Source organism: Erinaceus europaeus, chromosome 10, assembly GCF_950295315.1.
Source record: "Erinaceus europaeus chromosome 10, mEriEur2.1, whole genome shotgun sequence".
NCBI classification, from domain to species: domain Eukaryota; kingdom Metazoa; phylum Chordata; class Mammalia; order Eulipotyphla; family Erinaceidae; genus Erinaceus; species Erinaceus europaeus.
In genome coordinates this window covers 17,715,785-17,728,766 of record NC_080171.1, presented here as the reverse complement: position 1 = coordinate 17,728,766, position 12,982 = coordinate 17,715,785, and the positions used below count along the sequence as shown (strand labels likewise).

The 12,982-nt window shown below is 45.3% G+C and overlaps 1 protein-coding gene across 4 annotated transcripts in view; it reads left to right on the top strand.

The window, feature by feature from the left end:
- The first annotated feature begins 10,278 nt into the window (after positions 1–10,278).
- The window catches only part of RUSC2 (RUN and SH3 domain containing 2), a 77,827-nt gene continuing 75,123 nt past the window's right edge, over positions 10,279–12,982 (top strand). Inside the window, exon 1 of one of the 4 annotated variants that reach the window (XM_060199223.1) lies at positions 10,279–10,298. The gene's annotated coding sequence lies outside the window, so the exon portion shown is untranslated. Of the gene's footprint in view, positions 10,299–12,091; positions 12,222–12,513; positions 12,549–12,982 lie in introns of those variants that run through there. The other 3 variants (XM_060199225.1, XM_060199219.1, XM_060199221.1) reach the window with 3 other exon arrangements.

Genomic DNA, 12,982 nt, shown 5'->3' with positions numbered 1-12,982 from the left:
GCCATAGACTCTTCAATAAGTGTCTGTTTATTGAATGAACAAATGAAGTGAAATAATATTGAATCTGCTTCTCTACCCATCTTTCTTATTTCCTTACCACTGTCCATTTGCTTAAACTAAAAAAAAACCTAGAAGTCTTTTTGGACTCCTCCGTTATGTTCCTTGATGCAGTCAATTCAGTTAGTGCATTTCACTCTGCTCTTTGTCCTACAAATAAATGTCTTCAAATATTCCCCTGGCCCCCACATGTAGCTCTGTGTTAGAACATACCATGTTCAGCTTCTTTACCCCTTCTTGGATAGAGCTCGAAGATACGTTAAATGAGATAAGTCAGACACACAAGGATGACTATGGGATGATCTCACTCATAGACAGAAGCTGAAAAAACAAGATTAGAAGGGAAAACACTAAGCAGAACTTGGATTGGAGCTGGTGTATTGCACCAAAGTCAAAGACTCTGGGGTTGGGAGAGGGTTCAAGAAGAATTAAAAACTACCATTGTTGTCGTTATTATTGTTGTTGTTATTGATGTTGTCATTGTTGGATAGGACAGAGAGAAATGGAGAGGGGGGAGATAAAGACATACACCTGCAGACCTGCTTCACCGCTTGTGAAGCAACTCCCCTGCAGGTGGGGAGCCAGGGGCTCGAACCGGGATCCTTACGCAGGTCCTTGCACTTTGCACCACGTGGGCTTAACCTGCTGCGCTACTGCCCGACTCCCATTTATCTTTATTTATTTATTGGATAGAGACAGCCAGAAATCAAGGGGTGTGGAGGTGAAAGAAAGGAAGAGAGACAACTGTAGCACTGCTTCACCACTTGCAAAGCTTTCACCCTGCAGGTGGGGATTGGGAGCTCAAACCCAGGCCCTTGCGCATTGTGCTTGAGCATGTGTGCTCAACCAGGTTCACCACCACCCGGCCCCGAAAATTATTTCTCTTTTAAATCCTTCTGGGTCATTTTTTAAATAATATTTATGTGTGGGGGGAAAGGATAGACAGAGAACCAGGACACTGTTACAGTATATGTGGTGTGAGGCTCAGCTCAGGACCTTATCCATGTAAGTCCTACGCTCAGCCAGCCCATCCACCTCCTCTGCCAGTCACTGTTATTTATATTATTATTATTATAAATTGTTTTAATATTTATTTATACCCTTTGGTTGCCCTTGTTGTTTTATTGTTGTAGTCGTTGTTTGATAGGACAGAGAGAAATGGAGAGAGAAGGGGAAGTCAGAGAGGGGGAGAGAAAGATAGACACCTGCAGACCTTCTTCACTGACTGTGAAGTGACTCCCCTGCAGATAGGGAGCCAGAGACTCTAACCAGGATCCTTGCGCCTGTCCTCACGCTTTGCACCACGTGCGCTTAACCCGTGGTGCTACCACCCGACTCCCTGTTATTTATATTATTATATTGTCATCCTCTTTGGTCTCTGCCTATAAACCTGCTTTTTTCCAATATCTTATCCACAACAGAGAATGATCTTTCAAAAACACAAACTAATCAGTTTAAAATCTTTTTTTTTAATTTATTTCTTTATTGGGGAATTAATGTTTTACATTCAACAGTAAATACAATAGTTTGTACATGCATAACATTCCCCAGTTTCCCATTTAACAATACAACCCCCACTATGTCATTTATCATCCTTCATGGACCTGTATTCTCCCCACCCACCCACCCACCCCAGAGTCTTTTACTTGGGTGCAATATGCCAATTCCATTTCAGGTTCTACTTGTGTTTTCTTTTCTGATCTTCTTTTTCAACTTCTGCCTGAGAGTGAGATGATCCCATATTCATCCTTCTGTTTCTGACTTATTTCACTCAACATGATTTTTTCAAGGTCCATCCAAGATCGGCTGAAAATGGTGAAGTCACCATTTTTTACAGCTGAGTAGTATTCCATTGTGTATATAGACCACAACTTGCTCAGCCACTCAGCTGTTGTTGGACACCTGGGTTGCTTCCAGGTTTTGGCTATTACAAATTGTGCTGCCAAGAACATATGTGTACACAGATCTTTTTGGATGGATGTGTTGGGTTCCTTAGGATATATCCCCAGGAGAGGAATTGCAGGATCATAGGGTAGGTCCATTTCTAGCCTTCTGAGAGTTCTCCAAACTGTTCTCCACAGAGGTTGGACAAATTTGCATTCCCACCAGCAGCGCAGGAGGGTTCCTTTGACCCCACAACCTCTCCAGCATTTGCTGCTGTTACCTTTTCTGATGTATGACATTCTCACAGGAGTGAAGTGATATCTCATTGTTGTCTTTATTTGCATTTCTCTAACAATCAGAGACTTGGAGCATTTTTTCATGTGTTTCTCGGCCTTTTGGATCTCTTCTGTGGTGAATATTCTGTCCAAGTCCTCCCCCCATTTTTGGATGGGGTTATTTGTTGTCTTGTTGTTGAGTCTGATGTATGGCATGTAAAGATCTTCTCCCATTCTGTGAGGGGTCTCTTGGTTTGGGTAGTGGTTTCTTTTGCTGTGAAGAAGCTTTTTAATTTGATGTAGTCCCATAGGTTTATACTTGCCTTAGTCTTCTTTGTAATTGGATTTGTTTCATTGAAGATATCTTTAAAATTTATGCGGAAAAGAGTTCTGCCAATCTTTTCCTCTAAGTATCTGATAGTTTGTGGTCTAACATCCAAGTCCTTGATCCACTTGGAATTTACTTTTGTATTTGGTGAAATACAGTGATTCAGTTTCATTCTTCTGCATGTTTCAACCCATTGTTTCCAACACCATTTGTTGAAGAGACTCTGCTTTCCCCATGTAATAGTCTGGGCACTTTTGTCAAAGATTAGATGTCCGTAGGTGTGGGGCCTCATTTGTGGGCTCTCAATTCTATTCCACTGGTCAGTGTGTCTATTCATGTTCCAGTACCAAGCAGTTTTGATGACAGCGGCCCTATAATATAGTTTGAGATCTGGGAGTGTGATGCCTCCGGTTTGTCGGGAGCCATAATGACACTGCACATCATGCCCCTAAGATGGCGCCGGCCACGTGGTGGCTAAACCAGTAAAGTGGTAAACAACTTTACGGAAGTTGGACGATCCAACTGAACAGACTGCGTGCTGTACACGTGAACTGTTTTATGATTGGTAGAAAGCTGCATGATCTATGAATGCTGTATGCTTGCTTAATGCCCATTGGCTGACTATGTAACAGTGAAAGGTACTTAATTTAAGGTGGCCATAAGAAGGAAATAAAGGGAATTGAGGAAGAAGACTCTGGTGTCCGTGTTGTTGTTGCGGGCCGACAGTGACACGGATCTGTTCTTTTTTCTCAAGATTGTTTTGGCAATTCTAGGTCTTTTCTGGCTCCAGATAAACATTTGTAGCATTTTTTCTATTCTCCTCAAAAATGTGCTTGGGATCTTGATGGGGATAGCATTAAATTTGTAGATGGCATTAAGTAGTGTCCATTCCTATCTTTTTAAATCTTATCTATTTTAAAGTCTATCATGTCATATATGAGAATAGCTGTTCCTGCCCTTTTTTGTGGGCCATTGGCTTGTATGGTAGTTTTCCATCCTTTCACTTTAAGTCTGTGTTTGTCTTGTTGACTTAGGTGAGTTTCCTGTAGACAACATATTGTTGGGTTGTGTTTTCTGATCTATCTTCCTTCTCTGTGTCTTTTAATAGGTGAATTCAGGCCATTGACATTTATTGATATCAAAGATTGAAGATATTTTAACGCCATTCTTGTAGAGTTTTAGAGTGTTTTAATATATGTCCTATTTGTGGTGGTCTCGTTGTTTATAGGAGATCTTTCAGAACTTCTTTCAGGGCAGGCTTGGTGATAGTTGATTCCTTCAACTGTTGCTTGTCTGAGAAGGTTTTGATGCCTCCATCTAGTCTGAATGACAGTCTAGCAGGATATAGTATTCTTGGCTGAAAGCCTTTCTCATTGAGCACTCGATAGATATCTTGCCATTCTCTTCTGGCCTGTAGTGTTTGTATGGAGAAGTCTGCTGCTAATCTTATGGATTTTCCTTTGTAGGTGACTCTTTGTTTTTCTCTTGCAGCCTTCAGGATTCTTTCTTTATCCTTATTCCTTTCCATTCTAAGTATGATATGTCTTGGTGTCTTTAGGTCTGGGTTAATTCTGTTTGGGACCCTCTGGGCTTCTTGAATCTTTATGTCTTTGGTGTTGTCTAGACTAGAGAAATTTTCAGCTATTATGGCCTGGAAAATGCTTTCTTCCTCTCCTTCTCTTTCTTCCTCTGGTATGCCAATAATGCGTATATTGTTTCTTTTGAAGTCATCCCATAGGACTCTGTTGTTGTTTTCAGCATCTCTTAATCTCTTTTTGAGATCTCTTACTTCTTTTTTAGTTGTCTCTAATTCATCCTCAATCTTGCTAATTCTGTCTTCAGCCTCATAGATTCTATTTTCTCTTCCCTCTACTGTTTTCTGGAGTTCATCTATTTTGTTGACCTGCTCTGATACTGTTTTAGCTTGTTCAGCTAGTTGCCTCTTAGGTCAGCGATTTCAGCTTTCAGCTCTCTAATAACCATGCGATAATTAGTATTTTCTTCCATATTCTCATTTGTTGTTCCTGTATTTCTGATTATAATTTTTTCAAATTCTTTACTCACTCCTGTTATTATTTCCTTAGCTAATGTTTGGATGTTGAACTCGTTGTTTTGTGCTTCACCCTCTGGAGGACTTTTAGCTGGGCTCTTGTCCTGGTTCGATTCTCCAATATTTCTTCTTGTTGTTTTAACCATTTTATATATTATGTTATGAGTTCCCTCTATCAGTACTTTTCAAATTATTGATCACTATTGCCTGGATTGACTTGTGTCTAAGTAAGTTAATTAAAGGGTTCATAGTGGCAGAAGTTAACAGTTGTTTCAATAGTATTTAAATCTCCGAGTTGGAGCTCAGTGGTGTAAAAGCCTCTTTTTTTTTTCTTCCCTGTAGGCTATGGGAGCCTGAGGGCTTTTAAACTATCAGTAGGCTTCTTAGCTTAATCACTGACTCCTGACCAAGAGATAAAGCAGGGTGTGGCAGAGATAATCCAGTGGTTATGCAAAGAGACTTTCACAGCCCCTCAGCTATGCCACGGAGGTATAGGTCTTCTCCTGAGTTTCCCGGTTAGATCTCTGTCCCCTGGTGTCCCTCCCTGTTGCTGCTCCAGATTCTGAGGGTAGTAGCAATGGAGACTCAGAGTTGCACTTGGTGAGTCTCTGGGGAGTCCTCTCCTCCCTTAAGCTGTCCCCTTGTTGTTGGAGCAGACTGGAGGTGGTGTCTCAACTGATAAACTGCCGAACTGTTAGCAGTCACTTAATCTCTCCTTAGGCTCCTCTTTCCTCTCTGTCACCAGCCACACGTGTTTGTACTCACGGGTGATTTACTGGGTTCCTGTGGTCATTCTAGTCCTGTCTTGTTTTGGTCCCAGGTGGTCTCCTTTGGTATTCCTAGTTGATCCGGGAGGGGAGAGGAGAGAAGAGGAGAGGAGAGGAGAGGAGAGAAATTGATCTGCTGCTCGTAGCTCCGCCTCCAGAAGTCAGTTTAAAATCTTTTAATGACTTAATTAAGTCATTAAAAGATTGACTTAATTAATCAGTTTAAAATCTTTTAATGACTCATCATAGCTCTCCAGACTTAGTGTTACTTACCTCTCCAGCTTCTTCACCTCTTTCCGCACCTGCATCTCTATTCTCACCATACCAAACTATTTACAGTTTCCCCCAAGGGTTCCATTCTCTTCAGAAGGTTCTGTGTGCCTTGATTCTGGTGTCTTCTTCCTTTGTCTTGCTTTTGTCCACTTTTTATTCTCAGCTTTGTTCGCTTCTTCTAGAAGGTTTCACTGACATCCAGCTGCTCTTTCTTTCTTTCTCTCTCTCTTCCTCTCTTTCTTTCTTAGCACTGCTCAGCTTTTGCTTACTGTGATGCTGGGATGTGAATCTGGGACCTCAGAGCCTCAGGCTGGAAGGTCTGTTGCTATTTCCCCTGGCTGTTTCTCCCAGCCCCCAACTTCCTATTCTGACTTGTGCCTCTTCCTTGCACTAGACCATCTTGTATATTTCTTTTCAGTTCCAAAGATTTGAATCCATTATCTATCCCACATAGGCATGTTTAAAGTGTTGTTTACTTCTTTGCTTTCTCTGCTAAACCACGATGGCCTCCTAGAGGACAAGCACTTTCTGTTTGTACCCCCGTTACCCAGCAATGTACTAACCCTCTGATTATTAATGTTTTCTAGTGAATGAGTGAATGAAAGAATTCTACCTTTTTTAAAGTCTTTTTAAAAACTTATTTATTCCCTTTTGTTGCCCTTGTTGTTTTATTGTTGTAGTTATTATTGTTGTTATTGATGTCATTGTTGATGGATAGGACAGAGAGAAATGGAGAGAGGAGGGGAAGACAGAGAGGAGAAGAGAAAGATAGACACCTGCAGACCTGCTTCACTGCTTGTGAAATGACACCCCTGCAAGTGGGGAGCTGGGGGCTCAAACCAGGATCCTTATACCAGTCCTTGTGCTTTGTGCACTTAACCCGCTGTGCTACCGCCCGACTCCCCCCAGAATTCTACCTTTTATCTACCTAAATTTGTTTCTAGCCCTGTCCTTTCAAACTGAATTTCATCCTTTGGCATCTGGCTTCCATTTACACTTTAGAGAATTCTTTTTAATAAATTCGGACACTCTGTGGTCCAGGAGGTGGTACAGTGGATAAAACACTGGACTATCAAGCATGAGGTCCTGAGTTCTGTACCCAGCAGCACATGTACCAGAGTGATGTCTGGTTCATTCTCTTTCTCCTGTCTTTCTCATTAATAAATAAATAAAATCTTTTTAAAAAAATACGGACGCTCATCATCTCCCATCTCTAAGACATTTGTAAAGGTGCAGTTTGGACCAATAATGGTCCCCAGAGCTCCTGAACAGTCAGCATCCTCTCCTGGTAGTTGATAGGCATCTTGAGAGACTTGAATCTACATCTCTCTTTGCTGAGGATCCAACACACACACACTCTCTCTCTCTCTCTCTCTCTCTCTCTTTCTCTCCCTCTCTCTCTCTCTCTCTCTCTCTCTATTATATTAACTGTGAATTGTCAAAGAAATAAACCTGAACTTTTCACCTTTCTTGGACATATGTATAAGCTGAAAGTCAGAACTCAGCTGAACTGGTTCTATGAAAAGACTGCTCCCCAGCTTCCTGACCATGAGAACCAAAGGCCCAGTGACCTGAGATATGATTTTCATCAACAACTAAGGATACACAAAGAATAGCTGGTTCATGACTCCCCCACCCCAGTTCCTAGAAGAACAGATTAACAGGACAGATAGAAAATAAATTATTGGGGCAGGCCAGTGGTGCACCTGGTTTAATGTACATGTTACATTGCTTAATTACCATGCCTGATTGCCTAAAGGTGTAGATAATGCCAGAGTAGAAGACATACTGTCTGATTCACTGTATTTTGATTTCCTAAACTGTTTACCGTAACCTCCTGTAATATATGATGTATAATGTAATATATTTTTAAAAAGTATATGAAATCTGCATTCAAGGACCCAGTCTTTTAGAAAAAGTTTCCTGAAAGCAATGTGAGAACAGTTTCCCCAAGTCTGAGTCCCTCCTAGGCTCAGGTTCTCAGTCTGACTCATTGTTCAATAAACTCACCAGAGACTAAGTCTGCTTTCTTTTCAGTCACCAGTATGAATTCCATACTATATACCAAAACAAGGTGTGAGATGACACCTAAAATATGGAGGTTATGAAAAACAAGTGTGCAACTCTCGAGTGCCTCGCCCACCTTGAGAAAAAGGCCAGAAATTCAGACGTTGGAAAGGGATCTTTGGAGAGAATTACTAGTCGGCTTTGAGTCCCGTCCCTATTTCAGTTCTTGTTGAGAGGATATTGAGACTACTACTAGGGCAGGTTGCTATGACATCATGCTTTGGGTGACACAAAAAACTGGTTTCCAGAAAATCTGAAAAGGAATCGTTGTATGGCACTGCAAGTTGAGGTTGTTTTGGTGAAATTGGTCTCATGCTCCCATTGTTTTTCAGGATATGGGGTGTATTGGTGTACCCATAGACAGTGCATGGGTCTGTAAGAAACACAGTTAGGGTTTCCTCAGCTTGTCTAAAAGGATGAGGAAACATCTACAGAAGGAGATGAACTGTCAAATGCCAGTTGTGTCTAATCAGATAAACATTTACCTAAGGGTGGGGTTGTCAGTGAACTAGTATGAGCCAAGTTTCTATTTCTTGATTTTTTTTTTTTTTTTGGTGAATCTCCCTCTCTCTAAACACACACACACACACACACACACACACACACACACACACACACACACGGCAAGAAGAATTAAAAACTCAGTGGTCTGGGAGGTGGCACAGTGGACAAAGCATTGGACTCTCAAGCATGAGGTCCTGAGTTCAGTCCCCAGTAGCACATGTACCAGAGTGATGTTGGGTTCTTTCTCTCTCCTATCTTTCTCATGAATAAATAAAATCTTGAAAAAAATAAATAAATAAAAACCTGAGCCTGGGAGTGGTGGGATCACACAAGTAGGAGGCCCCATTGCTGGGAAAAAATAGACTCACGATTTCATATTTTGGAAAATTATCCTTTAACACAAATAACAGGGAGAAGGATGTTTCATAATGCAAAGACAAAAAAAAAAAAAACAAACTAGGCCTTCATCAAAAGTGGAACTAAGTGGTCCGGGAGGTGGCGCAGTGGATAAAGCATCGAACTCTAAAGCATGAGGTCCCATGTTCAATCCCTGGCAGCACATGTGCCAGAGTGATACCTGGTTCTTTCTCTCTCTCCTCCTATCTTTCTCATAAATAGATAAATAAACTCTTTTTAAAAAGGGGGGTTGTATTGCTATATGGGAAACTGGGGAATGTTATCCATGTACAAACTATTGTATTTACTGTTGAATGTAAAACATTAATTCCCCCCCCAAAAAAGTGGAACTAACTGCTAGAAGTCCCAAGAACCTGAGGAGTATTCTCCCTGTGTTGAGACTTGACTGCTCTTGGTGTAATAGATTGGTGCTTTTCAGCAAGTTGATTTTTTGCTGTTACTCAAGTCATTAGACATGTAAAATATAATCACAACTCTCCACTTCCCATTGAAAGTCCAACCATCACTGAGGGTATGATTTTGTTTCTCCCCAAACTCCAAATTCTAAGGGGAGGGTTCTAATTGGTCAAGTTTGGATCAAGCCATAACCCCACACTTAAGTGTACAAACTTAGTCGGTCTGTTTCATTGGTCTCTCTACTGGCAGTCCTAGCCCTCTTACTTTCACTCCAAATATTTAGTGTTTCTAAAATTAATACTGCATTTTCCCTTCCTAATTTCACATAAATTCCTTTGGTATCTCTCCACTGCTTACAGAATGAGACCCAATTCTGGGACCAGGGGGTGGCACACCTGGTAGAGTGCACACATCACGATGTGCAAGGACCTGGGTTCAAGCCCCAGGTCTGCACCTGCAGGAGGAGAATCGTCATGAGTAGTGGAGCAGTGCTATAGGTGTCTCTCTTCCTCTCTCCCTCTCTATCTCCCCCTTTCATCTCAATTTTTCTCTGTCTCTATCAAAAAGCAAAGAGAAAAGTGGGGGTGAGGGAGAGGAAATAATGGCCATCAGGAGTGATGGCTTCATTGTGCAGGCACTGAGCCCCAGTGATAACCCTGGTAGCAATGAGAGAGACAGAGACAGCGACAGAGATAGATATTCAATTTCTTTGTATGCCATAGAAAGCTCTTCATCCGAACACCCTTGTCTTTGCTGAGATCTCTCCATTGCATCTCACACATTAATCATAAGTTATTTTACCTCTGTTCTCTTCCGTGTGCCAATTTCCCTATTCCCTTTACCCCAGTTCATTCATCAAAACAGCCCACACCACTTCTTTGAGATCTGAAGATTGTGTTTATCTGCTTCCCCTGCTGTGACCCAAGAAGCCTATGGGTTCTTAGAGCACAATTTCAGTTACTGATACTTCCACAGAGTGTGGATCTTATGGGATTCCAATAACTATTTGCTGTTGAATTCACACCCCTTTGACTAGAAGAAACAAAAGATAATAGGATCCTCAGTGTCTCACACACAGACACACACACACACACACACACACACACACACACACACCCCTGCTGTCTGGCATGAGCAAGATGTGCGTGAGTTCTGTAAAAGAAACTATTACTCATGCTTGCTAACAATGGTAAGGCCAATTTTAAAGGACAACCATCTCAGTAGCTACAAGGGCCACTGCAAGTGGGGAAGGTTGAACTCAACTCGGTCCTCCAGTAAGGGTAAGTCAAGCTGAAGGAATCAGTGAGTGGGCAAGATTATACTGTTTGGACTGCTAATAACAACAATTTTTTTAAACCAGAGCACTGTTCAGCTCTGGTTTATGGTGGTGCAGGGGATTGAACCTCAGACATGAGTGTCTATTTGCATAACCATTATGCTATCTATCCCTGTCCACAAATATTTCTTATTATAGTTCTGGACTCTGAATGCCAAAGACTTGTATTTTCACCTGGAAGCTTGGGGGGTAGGAAGGTCTCTGAAATCTTCTAAAAGAGCACTAATGAGGGAGTTGGGTGGGGGGTAGCGCAGCAGGTTAAGTGCAAGGTGTAGGGATCCGGGTTTGAGCCCCGGGCTCCCCACCTGCAGGGGAGTCACTTCACAAGCGGTGAAGCAAGTCTGCAGGTGTCTTTATCTTTCTCTCCCGGTCTCTGTCTTCCCCTCCTCTCTCCATTTCTCTCTGTCCTATCCAACAATGATGACATCAATAACAACAATAATAACTACAACAATAAACAACAAGGGTAACAAAAGGGAAAATAAATAAATATTTTTAAAAAGAGCACTAATGCAGTTCATGGGGCTCTCCCTGAATGACCTTAAGACAGGCAGGCGGACAGGTGGACAGGCGGACACACACACACGCACACACACGAGTGGAGAGAGGAGCACTCCTGGTTAATGCCATCACTTTTTTTTTATTAGTGATTTAATAATGATTAACAAGATTGTAGGGTAAAAGGGGAATAATTCCACACAATTTCCACCTCCAGAGTTCCGTATCCCATCCCCTCCATAGGCAGCTTCCCTATTCTTTATCCCTCTGGGAGTATGCACCAAAATTGTTTATGGGATGCAGAAGGTGGAAGGTCTGGCTTCTGTAATTGCTTCTCCGCTGAACATGGACGTTGATGCCATCACTTTTGAGGGCTAAGCTTTTAACATGATTTCTGTCTGCATATAAATATAGAAAGTACTAATGAGGGTTGGGGGGATTCTTGCTATTTAAAATGACACAACAGAATTGTAATCAAAGGTAAGTGGGGATAATGAGTCCCCAAAGGGTGTCAGGTGTGTGTGTGTGTGTGTGTGTGTGTGTGTGTGTGTGTGTGTGTGTGTGTAGGGGTAGTTCACTAGCTGCATTCAGCAGAATTCCAGCTCAGACTGGATTCTGCAAGGACAGCAGGGGAAGCCTGAGGCGCAGAGGGTTCAAAGGCGTCAGGCTCAAGTTTTAACCAAAGGAAAAGAATCTTGGGCAGTCCCAGATGTTACAGGAGCTTCTTAACATGCGGTGCTTTTCACTAAATCAAAGCCTAGGCACCACCCATCTCCCCTCCACCCCTTCCCCTACCCCTGCGGCTCCGAGCTAAGAGATCTCTGCAGAGCCCGGGCGGGGGGGGGGGGCTTAATGCTCTCGTCGCCTAGTTTCTATTTGCACCAAGCGGTGCTGCGGAGACGGGGGGGGGGGGGGGGGGGGGCTGACAGTCGCCGGGCCGTGCACCTGCCAGCGAGCATGTCAGCCGCACCCCGGGTTCCCTGGGGCTCAGGGCAGACCCGCACCGCGCCTCCCCCGGCTTCCCCGCACTCTCGGGGGCGGGGCTCGAGCTGCAGAAGGCGGGTCCCCGGCCGCAGCCCCGCCGCCCGGCTCGCGGAGCGGCAGCGCAGCGCGTGACTCGGGGCGCGCACGGCCGCGGGGGTGGGCGGGAGGCGCCGTGGGCGAGCGTCGCGGGCCGAACCAACGCGCAGCCCGCAGGGGCGGCCGGACCGCCACCCGGGCTGCACCACGCGCGCCACAGCCGCGGGGGGACCGGCCGGGAGTTACCAAGCGGCCGGGTAGGGGGCGGCGGGAGGGGGCGCCGACCCTGGCGGGGCTGGAGAGGCCGCGGCCGCCCGCGCCCGAGGACCACGCTGAGGGGAGCCGCCAGGTAGGGGCCGGGGCCGGGGGGGCGGGACGCCGGGGACCCTCGCGTCCCTCAGATCGCTAGGCACCGGCTGTCTGTCCGCGGCCGCCGCGCCGCGCCGCCCCTCAGCCCCACCCTCCGGGTCCGCTCGGACCCATCTCAGCCGCCTTCCTGCCGCTGCCGCTCCGCCAGACGCGGGACCCCCAGACGCCGGGGACCCCCATCCCTCGGGGCGTCCGCCCCCGGCCGCCGACACCGGCTCCTCAAACTGCCCCTCCTGTGTGTCCGCGCGTCCCGTCCCCACCTCGCACCCGGGACCCCGCACCCCACCGCTCCGGCCCAGAGTCCCAGGTGTGTGTCTGGCGGAACCAGGACCCCCCCCCCCCCGCGCCCCGCTTTCCCGTGGGGAGACGTTGACCTTTGACCTTTCTGCCCCCCCCCCCTCCCTGCACCGCGCTGACCCGCTGCGGCCGCGGCGCTGGGTGCTCGTGCTCGGTGCTCGGTGCTCGGTGCTCGGTGCTCAGCACCGGATGATGATGAATGAACCAGCCGGGCTGGAGGCAGAGAGCTTTGGGGGCAAAATGGGGCTCCTTCCAAGAACTAGAAGAAACAAAAAAAGGAAGCGCATCTTGCAGGCAGCGGGCGGCCGCTGAGCACTGGCGGTGTGAGCTCCATCCTGCAGCCCTGCTGCGCCCGCGGCGTTGCTTGCTTTGCTTTGGGGTTGTTTTGTTTTTGTTTTTTTTTCTGATGGGCTCCGGCTTATGGTGGGGCAGGGGGGTCGAACC